The sequence below is a fragment of the Xenopus laevis genome, chromosome 5S (genome assembly GCF_017654675.1).
Source record: "Xenopus laevis strain J_2021 chromosome 5S, Xenopus_laevis_v10.1, whole genome shotgun sequence".
Lineage (NCBI taxonomy): Eukaryota > Metazoa > Chordata > Amphibia > Anura > Pipidae > Xenopus > Xenopus laevis.
The window spans coordinates 31,799,080-31,819,081 of NC_054380.1; positions in this window are offsets into that span (position 1 = coordinate 31,799,080).

Genomic DNA, 20,002 nt, shown 5'->3' on the forward strand with positions numbered 1-20,002 from the left:
CATGCCTATAAATCTTTCCTTCGCTTTTCTCGTATTAAATGTCTTAGATTGCAGGGGATAAGAGGCCGCACTCTCTTGGCTCTGTTGCCTTCAAAGGAAAATTATGAGTGGGAAACCTGAAGTATAGATTTAACAGGGCTGTTGGGAGATACATTGATAGAAGAGCTGGTATTGCACAGTGTATGGCACAAGTCAAGAGGCCCAATCTATCCCTGCAGCTTTTAACAGAAGTTGTACAGAACCTGCTGCACACAATCTGCTGGAGTCACCAAAATGTAGCCATGTGTGCTATCATGCAGGCATATAACATATTACTATCCAATAAGCATTGCTTGGGCAAGGACATGATACAGCCCAACCACACACACTCACACACTATTTTCCAACATGAAAAGCACAGCATGGGCAACATGCCTTCTTGTAACACAGGTATCTCCTATGTGTGCACCCACCCTGCATCCCTCATCCTTAATAAGAATTACGTACAAATGTTGTGCATTATGTTTTGGGTTTCTGTAATAGCCAAAGGCCACCACAGCCTTTTAGCACTGAAGCTCTGAGCCTCCAGATTCCTCCCCAGTAGCTCCCCATAAGCATGAAGCTTGCTTTGCATATATACTCAGTATTTACTCTGGCCATGTGTTCTGGGGCATTAAACATGAAGTTTGCTATGTACTGGCCAGATATGTCAACTCATTAGGAACCGTAATTAACCCCCTCTCAACCAGTCACCCATACCGACAGGCTCATCACCGGCTATAAGCAAATTGCCCCTGAATCCATATTTACTTGCTCGTTTGAAATATGCAGAAACAGTCAATCAGGGAGCACAATTTGGGAGTGAGGCTGGGGCAGAATGGTAGTGATGTGTGGGTCAGGAAAAACACCCACCCAACTCTTACACAGAAAACCTTAACCCACACCTGACCCTAACCTGCAAAACCTTAACCCACACCTGACCCTAACCCATAAAACCTTAATTTACAAAACCTTTAACCACATCTGATCCTAACCTGCAAAACGTTAACCCATTTAACCCACCTGACCCCAACTCAGAAAAACTTAACCTACACCTGTCCTTAACTCACAAAACCTTGACCCGCACCTGACCCGCACCTGCAAAACCTTAACCCTCACCTAACCCTAAACCGTAAAACCTTAACCCACATCCGGTCCTTACCTGCAAAACCTTAACCTACCTGACCACAACTTGCAAAACCTTAATCTACACCAGACCCTAACCACAAAACCTTAACCTGCACTTGACACTAATCCATAAAACCTTAACCCACAAAACCTTTCCCCACATCTGATCCTAACCTGCAAAACTTAACCCACCTGACCCCAACTCACAAAACCTTAATGTACACCGGACCCTAACTCACAAAACCTTGACCCGCACCTGACTCTAACTTGCAACACTTTTACCCGCACCTGACCCTAAACCGTAAAACCTTAACCCACCTGACCCCAACTCGCAAAACCTTAACCTACACCAGACCCTAACTCACAAAATACTAACCCGCACTTGACACTAACCCGAAACACTTTAACCAGCATTTGACCTTTACCCGCAAAACCTTAACCCGCACCTGACTCTAACCCGTAAAGCCTTAACCCAAAACCCTTAACCCACATCCAATCCTAACCTGCAAAACCTTAACCTACCTGACCCTAACTCGCAAAACCTTAACCTACACCCAACTTACAAAACCTTAACCTACACCCAACTTACAAAACCTTAACCTGCACCCACAATACTTTAACCCACACCTGGCCCTAACATGTAAAACTTTAACCCGCACTCAACCCTAACTTGCAAAACCTTACCCCACACCCAAATCTAATCTGCAAAATGTTGCCATTGTAAGACCTGCGCCCAACCTGTACTCGTGTCTTCTCACTCTGAACGCTACTTCTGTAATTGGCTCTGGTTAAAAGATAGGAAAACTTCGGAAGCAGTCTGAAGGTGAACTCTTCTCTGCTGCCCTGGATACTGGTGACAATATGGCTGGATGCACTGATATTTTTCATCTGTCGTGCAAAAAATTGTGAGCAAAGGTTCTACCCCCCGAAACAAAGTATGCAATTAGTATAATGAAAACAAATATCTGTGTCGTGTGAAAACACTGATTATCTGTTATTGTTTCCCTGAGATAAAGTAACAGGTTATGTGAGCTATTTTGGGAACAATTAGTGTCTGACAGTTTTCTCAGCTTGAACTTGGCTATATCTACTGTACAAGCTCTGATCATTCTGTAACAAAGGCCAGACCATACGCATTTCTCTCGCTCTAAGCCTACGGCAAAAATACTTGATCAAACACTGCACAGACAGGATTCAAGTGCGGACCATATGGTCATTATTGCCATATTTATTATTTGTTCTATGGGCAGATTCTATAGCTCGGGTATCCTGAACTTTGCACTTTGGTTAAGGCTTGTGACAGGTAAAGACCTAGCTGATAAAATCACTTATAAAAATAGGAACAGGGGACCTTCCAGGGTGTTGCAATGATCCATCAGGAGCCGTAAAGGTGAAATCTCAGAGCAATACCATGGGGCAATGTACTGTTCCTATTTTTCCTGATTTTATCAGCTAGGTCTTTACAAGTCACAAGTCTTAACTAAAGTGCAAAGTTCAGGATACCAGAGTCAGCTCATAGCACAAATAATAAGTAGCTGTGCTACAGCTGTGTGTAACACCACTTTCCCCTTGAAATTCTGTATTTTTGCAGGGTCGGACTGGGTTGATGAGACACCGGGAAAAAACCCCAGGTGGGCCCCGCTAGCCCAGACCCACTTTCCACAGCCGCCTGAGACTGTGCGCTACTCCTTGACATCCCCCCTGCCCTGATAACAGCTGTATTAACATATAAGAAGGTACACACTGGCTCCTGATTTGGCAGCCAACCAAAGGAGAAAATGGCAGGCACTCACAGATCCCACAAACAGGCTTTAAAAGAACTGAGAACTTTATTTAGTCCACAAAGTAGATAAACACAAAGCCTTACGCGTTTTGTGCACTTAATCATAAGCTCCTGATGCGGCAGCCCCAGTGGGCCTGGATCTCCCAAGTCCAACGCTGTGCTCAGCTCTGCTCAGTCCTTCTTGCCCTCCATTCTGAACTGAGCCCTGCTCCACATATTCACAAGGGGATACTGGAGCTAGCACCACCTCCAGGCCAGGCTGTAGCTCCGGGGTTCCCTCAGTTTCCTGTGTCAATAGCTGCAGTTCAGATGCTCCAAAAGAACATGGCTGACACTTCTACACCAAACCCCTTAATGAGGCCTGCCAGAATTCAGAAATATTTGGCACAACTGTGTCCGATTTGCGACAAAGCGAAGATGCAGTTGCAGTAATTTTGCCATATGCAGACTTTTCATAATTTTTAATGGTTTCTGACAGTTCCCTAAGCCTAGCCCCCTGCTCTACTGCTGATCTGTCTTGACTACTTTGCTTAGCTGGCTGACTACTGTTACTTTGTATAAACAGCCATCTGTCCTCAGCCTGTATCCTCCAAACCCCACAATTCCCTGCACATGTGATTTCAATAAGGAATGAAATACCATAGTACAATGCATTGTGGGTTATGTAGTTCCTGCTGTCTGTAAGCTGTGGAGAAGTTGTTACAATTTGTAACATCAGTGTTTTAGTCCCTCCTTTCCTGCCAAGATTTCAAGTGATGCAGAAAGAGAAGAACTGTTAAACATCTGGATCTCAGCATAGAAATGGCATTTATTCATACTTTTTGAAGAAACAGGTAACTGTGACTGTGGGGTTTCTGTGTTATGTGGGCCTCTTTTGGTTTGGAAGCCGGAGTTCCCTTAACTTTTAGTATGTTATAGAATGGCCAGTTCTAAGCAACTTTTCAATTGACCATCATTGTTTATTTTGTATAGTTTTTAAATTATTTGCCTCCTTCTTCTGACACTTTCCAGCTTTAAAATGGGGGTCACTGACCCCATCTAAAAACAAATGCTCTATAAGGCTACAATATTTATTGCCCCTACAATTATTATTCCCCTCAGTGCATGGTTGCTAGGGTAATTAGAACCCTAGCAACCAGATTGCTGAAATTGCAAATTGAAGAGCTGCTGAATAGAAAACTAAATAACTCATAAACCATAAATAAAAGAAGTTGAGAAGAATATCACTCTCTACATCATACTAAAAGTTGAACTCAAAGGTGAATAGGGTTGCCATCTGGTCCGTATTTTACCGGCCTGGCCGGTAAAAATGATGGTTAATCTCAATGTTATTAATAGGGGAAAAAGATAAATATATAAGAAGTATTTTTTTCCAGAAAAGGTGGCAACCCTAAAGGTGAACCACCCCTTTAAATATAAGAGTGGAGGGGCTGCTGTCCTAAATCCTGAAAGGTGTGATGCTGTTTGATGGATGTTTGGGAGTCACAACAAAAAGAGAGAAAAGTGCTGACAAACCTCAAATAATGCTCTGTGTGTGTCCAATTACTGTTTTATGGCCAGAAATACTAATATAGAGCAGGGAACTATCATTTTGGATCTTCCACAAAGCAGCTGCTATTTCTGTCACCATGTAATTTTAAGTGCACGTGCGGAGGACTGGAGTCTGTGTGTGTCAGATGGTGCATCCGTCAGTGCAGATGTTACTTTATCAGACAGCAGTTTTTTTCCCATAGCACCCCTCACCCCCTTCCCCAATCACTAAGCAGAAGCCAACTGTGTTCTAAGGAGTTTGTGTTTATCTGTAGCAGGTGACTTTGGACTAGTGGTGCTGATGCCCAGAGTCGGACTGGGGTGTCTGGAACCCACCAGGACTGCCAATGCAGGGGTCAAAAAATACTGTATATAAAGATGAGGAAAAGATGTTAGCTATTTTTCCATGCCTGGGACCTTCCAGAGACATCTGTGGTTGCAGCACTTTCCCCACAGTCTTGTATGTTATACTTTGCTCAAAATGCGCTGCTTGCACTTTAGTATAATTGCTCTTGGCGCCACCCAGTCCTTCCTGCCTTTTTCTGTGGAGGCTGGTTCAGAGGTGGCGGCTTCCTCAGTGCCCTGCGTCAATTGCACCAAAAGTATAGGATGCACACGTCACTCGCACAGCAAACAATAAAAATGACATCAGACAGACTTATAAAATATTTGCCACAATTACTGACTGTAGAGGAGGAATCAGAAGCAAGAAACAGTAAGATGACAAGCTAATACTCTGATAAGATAATGATAAGCTTTAAGGAGAAGGAATGGTAAAATCACTGGTGTGGACACCAATCTTTTAGGCTCCTCCCCAAGATTCTAGTCCTTTCCTTCTACCTCAGGCTGGAAAGGCAGTTAAAGTGCTAGTTTAAAGGAGAATGACCGGTTAAAACTAAGTAAGCCTTATCAGAAAGGTCCACCTAAATATACCAGTAAGACCTCAAAGTAATGCTGCTCTGAATCCTCTGTCAAAAGAAACACAGCATTTCTTTCCTTATATTTTGTACACATGGGCTTCTGTATCAGACTTCCTGTTTTCAGCTTAAACCTTCTTCCTCCGGGCGTGAGCATGCTCAGTTTGCTCCTCTTCTGCCCCCCCCCTTCTCTGCTGTAATTTGAGCCCAGAGCTATAAGTGAGCAGGGAGATACTTGGGCAGGAAGTGATGTCACACCAAGCTAATACTGCAGCTGCTATCCTAAACAAACAGAGAGCTTCTAGAGCTTTTTACTCGGGTATAGTAAAACATTCTACAGAATAAATATAGCATTCTGGCTTGCACTATTGCAAATAATCTATTGGCAATAAAATGCCTCTGTAGCTTTCCTTCTCTATTAAATGGCTAAAGCTGGAAAAAATCAGAAATGGTTCCCCTGTTTTACAAATGAACCTGTAGCCTCCTGTGACATCCTATGTCCTTCTGCAGCTTTTGTTATATCCCATTAATTGTATTACTCTATAGATATTGTCTATCATTTAACCAGTACCATACACATTCTGAGAGCAATGATGGGACCCAGTGATTCTGACCAGAGAGTTTGTGGCCGATGCAAATTCCTCAAACTTATGCAAAGTGAGAATCATCCCTACAAGAGTATCTTCAGTCACCATATCTGACATACTGATGTTACAGTTTTTGAAACAATCGTCTGATACCAACCTCAGAGAGTTACACAGAGCAGACAGGAGTCTCTTGCACCACTTAGGCACTTTAAGAAAATGGCAGTGTACTTTGTTCAAAGCCGCTACGACTTTTTTTTGGGTGCTGGGTTAGAACTTAGTGTTTGGCAATTAAACAGAACCGGCCTCTCATTTATGAGCATGTGGTCATGGGATGGAAAATGTTGAAACATGTTGGGTTGGCAGTATCCAGCTTACTCAAGCAATCTGTAGTTGTTGAACTATGCCAACTGGCAACTGCAGGAATGTACTGAGATGGTAGAGGATTTTACTCACTCCCCAGTATGGATAGAGGTGTTTAGCTGATATTTCATTTTCCAGTGGAGGATCCTTTGTCAGCCCAACACATAGTGCAAACGTCCAGTCTTACCTTTCTATCCCCTCTGTTTACTAACTCTCACCACCTCTGATCCTGAGAGACAGGCCTGAGTTTTGTGAGATATGGGGCGCTAACACCCTCCGCACTATTGCTCTGTGGGTATTTACTGTGCCTCTACTTTCTACCCTTAGTTGTAGCCCTGTCCTTTATAATTGACACACTGTGAGACTCCAGTACATTTCCACTTTGCTTAAAGCTATACTGACCAAAGCCCAATCTTTTCAACAAAGTAACGTAAAGCCTTATCAATACTGGTTTTCCATCGGGATAATGTCTTTGGCAAGGCAGAGCAAATATTGTACAAGTAACTGAATGAATGCAGAGTGGGTGTGATTAGGACCCAGGGACTGGTCTGATTGCCCTCTTGAAGGTGGGAATGGATTTCCCACAACCCCACCCCTTGGGGCAAAGTGAAGAGGCTTTAGTTGAGTTTTTTTTTTGGTTGCCTTCCTCCAGATCAGTTAGCAGCTAGTGAGGATTCATTCAAACCAAAAAGCTAAACTCAATGGAGGTGTGTGTGTTTTTTCCACCTGAGTTACTAATGGTAAGGGCCCAGTCGTTGCTCAGCATCCTTCTGTATGGTTCTGGTCTCCAAGATAGAACCCAAAAGCATATAATGGCTCTTTCCTGAAGAAGATATAACAGAGATTCTGAGAATAGAGGTAGTTACAGGTATGGGATCACTTATCCAGAAACCCATTATCCAGAAATCTCTGAATTCCATTAAAGCCATCTCCCATAGTCCCCATTGTAATCAAATAATTAAAATTTGAAAAATGATGGCCCTTTTCTCTGTCATAATAAAACAGTGTCTTGTACTTGAGCCCAACTGAGATATAATTAATCCTATTGGATGCAGAACAAGCCTGTTGTGTTTAATTATTGTTCAAAGAGGTGGTTTACCTTTAAGTTAACTTTTAGAATGTTTTAGGCCAATTCTAAGCAACCCTTTCCAACTTTCAAATAGGGGTCATTGACCCTATATAAAAAGCAAATGCTCTGTAATGCTACAAATGTATTGTAATTGCTCATTTTAATTGCTCATCTTTCTATTCAGGCCCTTTCCTATTCATATTCCAGTCTTTCATTCAAATCGACGAATGGTTGTTAGGAAAATTTGGACCCTAGCAACCATATTGCAAAAAGAGCAAACTGGAGAGCTGATGCATAAAAAGCTAAATAACTGAAAAACCTCAAATTATAAAACATGAAAACCAACTGCAAATTGTCTCAGAATATCACTCTTGAAAGAACCCCAGGTTCCGAGCATTCTGGATAACAGATCCCTCCCCTGTATTACTGAATAGAGGGGACCTCTGCTCGCTAACAGTGGAATTTGATGCTCACTCACTGGGCAGCACAGCAAATGTACATTATATATATATATATTCCACCTTTCATTAACATAAGAGCACAGTGCTTGCATTTACGTGGACAAGGTCTCTTGTCAGTTTCCATTATTTGGGAACCTAAGCTGCACACTGAGTTAATGGTGGAATTCTGCCCCTCTCCCAGCAGAGAGCTGAATCAGCAGGTTGGGGTAGCATGAAATATTATCAGCTGTGTGTAGCTTTTTTTCTTCCTTTCTTGTGCAGTGGAAATGGAGCAGGCCTCTCACTGACATGCCAACATCTGGAAAGTCCATGCCAGCACACAAAAGATTTAAATGTCAGCTTAATGTTTCAAATGCTGGGTGTCTGAGGTTAACTTGTGTAACTCTTTCCAGCGGGCTCCATGCACACCATCGCTTGTTCAGTGTTGCCGTCTGAGGTTTTTCAACTGTGCTCATGTCCTAATGCCCAGTTCCCTTTGTTATACACCCCCTTTAACTACTGCATTGGAGGTTGATCCACAAAAAAAGATTATTCAGGGGTCCCAGGAATAAAATACAGCATATCAAAACCTTGGTTTGGACGACAGAGGGTTAGCTTAGCTCATTGTATGGAACTAGGAACTTTAAAATCATAATTAAACCAGTCTGGGCCATCAAAAGCAGAGCAGTCGTAAGGGGTGACCACCCCAGGCCATATGGTTTGATTATGTCCCATGCAGAGTATTTGCCATGAGCCCCAGCAGGCAGCAGACTCTTAATTCTGAAGCCCAGGCAATTGCTTTAGCTGGAGTAGCACATAGGACAAGGAACAGCGAATATTTAAGAATCATTCAGATCAAGGCAGCACTGAGTATATACCAATTGACTATAGTGGCAGGAAAAAAAACATTTAGGGTTAAACACTTTTTTTAATAATATAGTCTTTTCCTGAGTGGTATAAAGATAGCTGTGGGGGGCAGAATGGAAGGTTTAAAATAAAGCATTAACTGTGGTTCTTGCTGTCTGAGAGCTGACCCACAAATTATAGCAGCACAAAATCCCTAACCCAAACCTGGTGTCACGGCTTCCAAAACAGCCACTGGAAACTGCTGGCAGGCTGGAGAGACGGCTATCATTGTAGTATCATCACGCACTGTCTGACATCGACCAACACAGCACAGCCACATTGATTAGAACTGGATCAGGGGTGCAGCTATCTACAGTGGTGCCAATAGGGCCCAGAAGCTTCAGTGGGACCTCTGGCCTGAAGTCGGCGGTGGGTTTTGGGGATTATGATAAGACTGAGGCCCAACCCGTTTCACCACAGGATCAAAAAATTGGATCACTGTTGCATCACATGCAGATGTTGGCAAGTTGGGTCGGTCAGTGTAAATCAAATCTGTAGCAAATCCTGCACCAATATGAACAAGGGAATCAATAATATTCTGCCTCCAGTAAGTCTTGGTAGAAATTGGATTGAATTTACATTTAGCATTAGCTTACTCAAAAAGAACAGAGTCTTTAGATGAGCTTTAATTCCTTGACCTTTATTAAAGAATTGATCCAAGAAATTGTAATCCAAGAGATGTTTAAGTTCAAAACAGAATAGCTTCACACCGTAGGCTGAACATGGTAGAAATTGGCTGCCACTCTGAAGGGAAGTAACGGCTGCCCACACTATGATCACATGACTCACTTGAATGAGTGACATGAGTTGGATGAAGCTAGCAAGTTAAAACTCTGAATTAAGTAAACTAAGTGCAACCCTTTCGACACTCCACGCGTGGCGCTTACCTGATGGCACAAACCTGAGCCACTCCGCAATGGTATTGGGAGAGACTGGGTACCTGGTACTTACTAGCGCATTGCCTCCACCTAGTGTGATCCGGGAATGCACCTACGGGTGGCTCCACTAGGAATACAGTAATAACACACACATATTATTGGTTAAACTGAATAACGTTTTATCTAAAAAAAAAAAAAAATGGGCACCTAATATATGCAGCACTCCTAACCAGTGGCAATAGGGCCTCACTAATTTGCTTGCTTCCTTTAATGTCCTTTCCCCAAACAGTCTCTGTATCTTCAAGCGCTTCTTTTGGGTACTGTCCCTTTAAACAGGATACTCACTCCAAATGCTCTTCCGATGCTTTACAGTGTCTCTTCAGGCGAGTCCAGCACATTCAGACATACAGTGCGACTACCAGCCCCTTTGGATGTTCAGATAGGAAGCTCCTGCTGGTTGCTCTTAAAGTCTGTATTCCTTTTAGACTCTCTGTCCCTCTAGGCACAGTGTCTGGCTTCTCTGTGCCAGCCTGATCCAAATGTCTGCTTTTGGTGGAGCCTCTCAGCTCTCTGGGCCCACCGGCAGCTCTTTGGTCTCTTTCTCTGTTCACCATGTGGTTCTTTCTGCCAGGCTTTACTCTTCTGCCAGCCTCTGTGACTTCCTCTTCCTTCCAGCCACTCACTAGCTGCTGTGTCACTTCCTGCTGCATTGAGATCACTGAACAGCTGGTTGCTAGGTAACAGCTTACAGCACACAGACACAGGCTCTGGGCTTTATCTCTTGCAGGGAAATGCAATGTTTTTCACTAACTCCCTACATAAACTAAACAGAATATAGAAGACTGGGCCATCAATGGTATATGTAAAGAACTACATAAGCCCAATGGGCAGCACAAATAATGAGAACTCAGTCAGATCTACAGGAATCCCACCCAGCTTCAAAACACTACAGATCCTGGCACGTCAAACGAAGAGCATCCCCACCTTTTGAATTTCTTGTTCATCATCAAAGGATCTGACGTACCAAATGTATCAGAGACCCATTTCAATACTGTGGTGGATTCAGCATGGAAAACTGATTTTTCTGGCTCATTTAGTAATTCAAGTACAAGTGGCAAAATTGTATGGATTTAGTTCAGACTGTGCACTCTGCTGTGTAACTGCTCTCGGTACCAAAGGCTCAGAATAAGGTTCAAAGTACAGGGAGATGTTACTTCCAGGGCTCCCTATGTGTGTTGCACCTACACATGCAAGTTTCTGATGAGAACCTTTTGAGTTCTAAAGGAAAAAAAAATATAGTGTATATGTTTTTGCAATTTGTAAATTTGTAAATGGGTTAGTAAGGGATCCCTTTATAGCTCCTCCATTGAGCATGTCAGTGTGTCGTTATTTTGATGACATGAAGTGAAAGCATGGATCTGTTCTAGGTACAACACAGTCACAATATTTCTATTAGGAACTCTTCGTCTTAGGAGTCCCAGCTCGCTCTCCGTCCTTCATATTCCATTTAACATTAAGATGACTGGCATATTGCTAGAATGCTGGCTTCTCTGCAATCATTTTAAACATTGTGAAAACCTTCCCTGAAACCAATCTGGAACTTGGTTTAGGATTCCGCCTCTTTCCACAGGATTTGGCTAAATCCAGCCGCCTGGCTTAAAGGAACAGTTCAGTGTGAAAATAAAAACTGTGTAAATAGATAGGCTGTGCAAAATAAAAAATGTTTCTAATATAGTTAGTTAGGCAAAAATGTAATGTATAAAGGCTGGAGTGACTGAATGTCTAATAAAACAGGCAGAATCCAACTTCCTGCTTTTCAGCTCTATAACTCTGAGTTAGTCAGCGACTTGAAGGGGGGCCACATGGTACATTTCTGTTCAGTGAGTTTGTAATTGATCCTCAGCATTCAGCTCAGATTCAAAAGCAACAGATATGACCCATGTGGCCCCCCCTCAAGTCTCTGATTGGTTACTGCCTGGTAGCCAGGGTAACCAGTCAGTGTAAACCAAGAGAGCTGAAAAGCAGGAAGTAGAGTCCTGACTGACTTGTTATACTTTAAATCACTCCAGCCTTTATACATTACATTTTTGGCTAACTAACTATATTAGAAACATTTTTTATTTTGCACAGCCTATCTATTTACCCAGTTTTTATTTTTACACTGAACAATTCCTTTAACCAAATGTTAATCCTTAAAATCATGCAGCTTTTTTTAACCCTCCAAGTTTGGATCAAGTTCAGGATGTGGCTAAATCCTTCATGTCAGATTTACCCAAATCCCAAAATAGTGGATTTGGTGTGACTACTAGATGTAGTGCTTGCCATACAGTCTCATCTTAAGCCCCGCCCCCAAAGTCCAACATTTGCTCAGGGGCCCATATAGCTCATATTTAGGCATAATAATACATATTACTTATTATTACCTATTAGAATACTCTGGTGTATTACTTCACACGAAACAATAAGAATTCATTTTATAATTCAAAACATTTTATTTATATAAAAATCATCAGGAAAAAAAACAGGCCTTAAAAATCTACATTATATACAGCAATATTGCACAAGTAAAGTGGCAATTACCCTGTAAAAAAATGATCAGTGCAAAAAACACAAGGAAGCCATTAAAATGCTACATATGCTGGGTCCTATGAACAAACATTAGTGATAGAAACAAGGTGCACAAGGCACTGAATGGACACTATATACAATATTCCAAATACAGGAGAGCTAGAATGTGCTAGAAAGAGCTATTTGCATACAAGGTCTATTTCGTTTCAAGGCTGGACAGAGGTTTTAGGAGAGAAACAGTAGCAGGAAAACAGACGTGGTCTCGTTGGACACAGAATGGCAAAGATAAAGCTTTTAGGGAAATAAGATTTTTCCATTTCACATGGAAGGATGCAGAATGGTATTTATTGCATTGGTTTAATATATAGTGCTGCATTGAAATATGGAGCTTCCTTCCTTACTCAGCAGGTTTGTGCCGTAACAGTGCTTTAGAGAAGAGATCAGATACATACGTATATACTGCTCTGTGTATACTCACACATATATATTATCACATATATTTATCTGAGCAAACCAGAACACCATTATTAGACATATGCTCCAGTTAAAGCTTGGAAGGCTCTGTTTCTAGCACCAGCTCAGCATTATCTTTGGCTATCTCGGTCACCTAAACCCTTGCTGAGTAAGAGTGCTTCTGTGCTTTAACCTGGGATCATGGCACCCCTCTCTGTCAGTCGCAGGATTTTTCCAGCAAGAAAATGGCCAAATCCTCCAACCGACAAAGTGTTTTCATGATCATGATCCAAGTCAATGCAGCAATCATACCCACAAGGGAACATGATTCAGTTATACATTGGTAATTGCCTAGAAAATAACAAATATTTCATATATACATAAAAAAGTGCAATTATTCTAAGTAGTCAGTTTGGCCTGGATCTACCTGACTCATCACAAAATAAAAGGTTTTGTTAGGGAAAGGGAGGGAAGCTTTAGAAGAGATACTGAGCTACAGAACACAAGCGGGTATTGCTTTCATAATAATAGTGCAAAGAGAAGGCTCACTTTTGCCTTTCATTGTTCCAGGAGGGATTAACAACACGTATGGGCCAACCAGTAGCTTTGGTATGGGACAATGTGTGTAAAAAGATGGGTTTTGCATTAGTACAAATACAGCTAAAAACACAGGAATTTCTATATTTTGTGCTTTCTAAGATATTAGTAGTTTTAGACTGCTAATACCAGGCTTTTGCCTTTACAGCTCTCTTTCAGAGTAAAGGTGTCAGCATTACTGCTAACCCTAGAGTTAATGGACTATTCTGGTGGTGTGTAGTAGTTGTGGTCTTGGACACTCACCCTGCAACAGCTGTTGAGCAGAAAGTCTGGTACTAGCATTATAAAACTGCTAATATCTCCAAAATAAGTGATCTCCAAAATACACAAGGTAGCAGATGGCCTTATAGAGTATTCTATGGCAGTCACACCACCACCAGACTACTCTGCAGTAAAACAATATCATTGTGGTGAATCTGCAATACATTGCAGCTAATGTCCTGCACCCTGGCAATCATTATCCAATGCAACTGTACTCCGTGTTTAACACTCAGATAATGGAGAATCCAATGTTCCTCAAACCTATGGCATCTCACAACACAATTTGGATCAGTCCACACAAAGCAATGAAACCTAAAGTAGTTGACGTAACTTTAGTATAATGCACCACACAATAGTATTTGCATACTTATAGGTTAATGGTTTTTTTTGAGGATTTTTCTGAGGTTTTTCTATTCATTTACCACCATTGGCCCTTTGGCCTGCTCCCAAGCTGCATCATTAATAAGTGTGAAACCCCATGACTGGGAAACCAGAAGTTATTGGCGGCCACCAAAAACAAAGCGTTGTATATTATTTGTAAATGTGAAATATTTCCACACTTGTCAATGCAAAGGTGGTGTGTAGTCAAAAAGCTGGAAAAAGGCATTCTAAGAAGGCAAGTGGTTAAAAACCCCAGAACATTAGCAAATGAAGACCAGTCTAAAATTGCTAATAGACCAATCTATAATTTATTAAAGGCCAATTTAATGGTGAACCTCCATTTTTGGTGAGATGTTTGTGTTAACACTGTTACTAACCTGAAAAGATCCCAATTAACCTCTAAGGACAGGCCAATCTCTGGCTCACACACATTGTACTTGATCTTGGAATACATGGAAGAGAAAACTACCCCACATACAATGCACAAGGGATGGGTATGGATTAACAATGACATGATGCAATCAGTAGTACAAATGATTATTCCATTAGTGGATTATAGTAGCAACTTCATTCAAGAGTGAACAGCAAATAAATGGCACAAATACTCATTTATACGCCATTTGCCATGGCTGGGGGAAGATCAGTCCAATAGCTAAATGCAGTTTATTTGGGCATTCCTGTCAAATACATACTATGCTCTGTAGCTCCTGGTCACACCTTATCTATAGTAGAATCAACATTGCCTGGTAGTACCACAACTTTATACTCTATAACATTACTTGCACACAGTGTCGGACTGGGATGGCAGGACACCGGGGAAAAAACCCGCTGGGCCCCCGGCTCTTGTGGGCCCGCCGGCCCAGCTCCATACCCATAGCTGCCTCTTAATGCCACGACCCCCTTTATCGGAGGTTGCGGCAAAAAAAAAAAAAAATTGTGTGCGTGAGCATAACCAAGGCGCCGTCGCATGCGTACAAAAACGGTGACGCACGCATATGCAGACACACGACGCACACCCCGACATGGCAGGGGGGCCCTGGGGCATTAGCCCCGATGGGCCCCCCAGTCCGACCCTGCTTGCACAACACATACTTAATATACCTTGCTATACAGGTTTCGGGGGCTGCATTATACTCAATTTTGATTTCAGAATACTTTGTGGCATACAGCTGGCTGGGGATACCGTGGAGATTAGTGGAGATATGGAACATTTGTGGGTAGGGATGAGCAAATGTTTTTTACCATATTTTGCCACGGAAATGACGCCATAGACTTCGATGGGAGAAAAAAAAATGTTGAGCATCAAAAAAAAAAAAATTGCCACCAATAAACTTTAATTTCGGTGAATTTTTGTTGAAGCAAAACGGGTTAAATTCACCCATCCCTATTTGTGGGGACTGCTTGTTGGAAACCACTAAAGTCCTTTACATAATATAGAAACCAATACAAGGACATTCAATTAAAAACGTAAGGCATAATATACATCCTGTCGACAAAATTAAGACACTTTCTCCTGCAACCGTTCCTCTAGGATGGAGACCTCCAGTGATCCAGAATATTCTCACTCTCTCCAGCTATTTCCAAATGACTTCCCCTTTAGACCAGGTGGCACCAATGAGGTTGCATTTACAGGTATGGGATCAATTATCCAGAAATATTAGAATTACGGAAAGGTTGTCTCCCATAGACTCCATTATAATCAAATAATCCCATTTTTAAAAAACGATATCCTTTTTCTCTGTGATAATAAAACAGGACATTGTACTTCATCCAAACTAAGATATAATTAATCCTTATTGGAGGCAAAACCAGCGTATTGGGTTTAATTATTGTTTACATGATTTTCTAGTAGACCTAAGGTATGAAGATCCAAATGACAGAAAGATCTGTTATCTGGAAAACACCAGGTCCTGAGCATTCTGTATAACAGGTCCCATACCTGTATACAGATATGTATATAAATTGCTACAGCAACGCAGACACGGATAGAAAGGGTTTATGGCTCAGTTCAAACAACAGCAAATAAATAGTCACTTGTGTCTACAGTAATACAGTAGGGTAAGCCAATGGCAGCTCCCCAAGATTGTTCTCCAGGGCTAGGGCTTGAGCATGCTCAGTTTGCTCCTCTGCCACTCCCTCCTCCCCCCCCTGATGTAATCTGAGCCCAGATTTATGTGAGCAGGGAGAGACTCGAGACAAGAAGTGATGTCACACCAAGCTAATATGGCAGCTGCTATACTACACAAACTGATATAACTTCTAGAGCTGTTTACTCAGGTATGGTATAGCATTCTACAGCATAAATATAGCATTCTAGCTTGCACTATTGTGGCTAATCTGTTATAAACTACTTCAGTAGCTTTCCTTTTTCTTTAACATCCTTCTTTTCATATGAGCTCTAGAGTGACAATACATCACCCACCCTAGCAACTGCTGCCACAAGGCTGAAGTGTTTATAAAGAGAAAGAATTCAAATTTTTTTTTTTGACAGAATCTCATTCAGTTGGGTTAATGTAAATAGTGCATAAACGTATCTCAGCTGTGCTTTTCATGGTGGGCAATGTATAAATTTGTTGGACAGCAGAGGAAACATGGAACAATGTGAGGAAGGGGTTGAATGACACTGCAAGCCTAACCAGTGGGGGGAAATGGTCTATATAAGTCAGAGGCACACTACCACGGATTCCTCTTAATCTGAGAAATCAGGTACATCGATGTACAAAAATAAAAATAAATCCTATAAATTTATCGTGCATATAAGCCCAACTGAATGAATGGAGGTCACTGGGTAATTCTTTCCTTTAAAGGGACTGTTCACCTTTAAATTAACTTTTAGTATGATGTAGAGAGTGCTATTCTGAGACAATTAGCAATTGGGGTTTAATTTTTTATTATTTGTGGTTTTGGAGTTATTTAGCTTTTTATTCAGGAGCTCTCCATTTTGCGAGTTCAGCAATCTGGTTGCTAGGGACCAAAGCACCCTAGCATCCATGCACTGATTTGAATAAGACTGGAATATGAATAGGAGAGGCCTGAATATAAAGATGAGTGATGAAGACCAATTAAAAAGTTACTTAGAATTGGCAATTCTATAACATACTAAAAGTTAACTTTTTTGAACCACCCTTTTAAAAGGACAGCCCTATCATAAAGATTATCTTACAGTGTTACATGTGGCAAACATATCACCACTATATTGTCAGTTTAATGTGAAAGCACAAAGGAAACACTACTTTCCAGATGCTAATTGAATGATAGGATAAATACTTTGTTGGATCAATACGGCAAATAAAATATCCATCATCTCTAGAGTAAAATCAGTGTTAAGATAAATGTATCTTTTTAAGTAGATCTCACAACTATGTGCACGTTAAGGCCTCGTATAGGTAGAAATATGGCACCCAAATTCAGTATTGGCCATAAGAAGTGAATTCTATTCAGGCTTTACAAACTGGCATCTCTAAATATTTATATATATATGCTATGAAATAAAGTCAAGACAGTCAATAAATGTGGTTAAAATCAGAAATCTTGATTTCCCTGTCTTACCTAGTTCTACGATAAATAAAAATGGACTACAGTATAGATAGAAGGAACGGATGGCTTTAAAGGTGTATTTTCTTCTATTCTTAAAAACAAAATGTTAAAACATCTTATGCTGAAATGAGCATAGGGCACAAAAACTGCTTTCATGGTACATTTATATTTACATGAGGTTTCTGACTGTAAGAGATGGGTTGAGGTGATTATCATATTTACAGAGAAATTTAAGGTCATCCTTTGGTATTTAGCAAAAGGGAGCAGGGATTTTTTTTTTTTTTACAGATAAACCAAAACTCACAAATGACCCACCAATATACAGATATGAGATCCGTTATCCAGAAAGCTCCGAATTACGTAAAGGACGTCTTCCATAGACTCCATTTTATCCAAATTTTTAAAAATTATTTACTTTTGCTCTGTAATAATTAAAATGGTAGCGTGTACTTGATCCAAATTAAGATATAATTGATCCTTAGTGGAAGCAGAACCAGCCTATTGGGTTTATTTCAGGTTTACGTGCTTTTCTAGCAGACTTAAGGTATGAAGATCTAAATTACAGAAAGACCCGTTATCCGGAAAACCCCAGGTACCGAGCATTCTGGATCACAGGTCCCATACCTGTGTATAGGAGATATGGCGACAGGCGTCACACTACCTCTCAGATACAAGTTGCTGTCAAACTACTTAGAGTGGTCTCCCAGCAACATCTATGAGGAGTACAGTGCATTGGTTTGAGAAAACAACTGCCAACTGAATATGTATCTCATACAATTTGCAGGGATAGCACACTGCTAATTTATAAATACTGGGTAAATTTACTCCTGGGCAGTAACCCATGGCAACCAATAAGATTATTGCTTTCAGTGTTCAACCTGTAGCTGACTGAAAAAGGCTAATCACTGATTGGTTGTTATGGGTTACTGCCCAGGAGCAAATTTGCTCAGTGTTTATTAATGAGCCCCATTAAGTTTTCTATTGGGTACTATTTATTGGTCACCAAAAGTGTTACTGCTCATGGGCAAACTTTGTGTTCGATCATTTGTCTTGGGCAAAATAGGCTTCTAGGAAGCCTGAAGAGAAAAAATTAAAAAAAAAAAAAAGAAAAAAAGAAAAAAGGATTTCCCCAACCAGAAATAAGAGTACCGTACTACATTTCTATCTTACTTACCAAATATCTTTGCACTATTAATGCTGTATGTACAGAAGAAACTAGTGTTCACTGTAGATCTACTTTATTACTTGTAAAATAGATTTATTAAAGAGGGACATGAGTTTTAAAAAGATTAGCAGAACATGTACTGTTTAGCTTCCCATGTGGCTTTCTTCCAGGGGAAACACACTCCAGGCACCTTACGGATATCACAGGGTACCATGAAAGGAGGACTTTAAGTGGTTCATATATTGGCACAATTTCAAAAATCACATTTGAAAATGAATTGTAAGAGGATATTTTGTCACCGCTCCCCTTTATCAAAGCAAAGGTGCCATAGCCTTTCTACCAACGTCCCTTGCTAGCCAGACCCCCCCCCCCCTCAATATGATATGGGACCAGAGCATGGCCTGCAATTACCTGGAAGCCAGATGTGGTATATTCTCCTTGAAAGCATTTTAAGATTGATGTATGTTCATTTATATACATTCACAACAATTCATTAATTGCATGCTCTTGCTTACAACATACTTGTAATTAAAAAGGCCATTGGACTAGAAATTTTGTATACACATGGCATATTCTGGGACATATAAAGGTAGATCAAACATAATCTAAGCAAATCTTTCCTTAGCAAATCCCTTTTCTGCATTCAAATACCCTTTAGAGATTTAAAAATACTGATTAATGGAGTCAAGGGCAAATACAACGATAAGTCCCAGTATTTCTGGTTGAAAAGTGCCCTAATGCATCAGAAAGTGCATGGGGAATTTATCAGATAATCACCTACAATAGGAACCACTGTTTCAGTCTGTAGCTTTGGGTATGGGGTGTATAAAGGTAAGGGCACACGCCCCGACGTCAAATCGCCTCTTCTTCGGGGTGACAATCTCCCCGAACTGCCTTCCCACTGGCTAGAATGAAAAATCGCCAGCGGTATGGCACTTGCGCAGCGAATGCCATACCGCTGGCGATTTTTCATTATAGCCGGCAGGAAGGTAAGGGAAGGCAGTTCTGGGAGATTGTCGCCCCGAAGAAGAGGCGATTTGACGCTGGGGCGTGTGCCCTTACCTTTATACACCCCATCTCCCCCGTGTGCCCTTACCCTAAGGGCAGATGAAGGAATGTGTCTCATATCCCCTTACATCCATAAATAAGAAAGGGAACATGTATTTTTGTAAACCCTGTCGCTGCTGAAAACGATATTATGCAGTCCATGAATATCAAGAATATATATATATATATATATATATATATATATATATATATATATATATATATATATATATATATATATATATATATATATATATATATATATATATATACATATACATACACACATATATACATACATTACAAAGTTGGTCCCTTAACTGCCCTAAAACGTGGATGATTTGGAAGACGTACCTGAAGGTCAGGGATGCATAAAG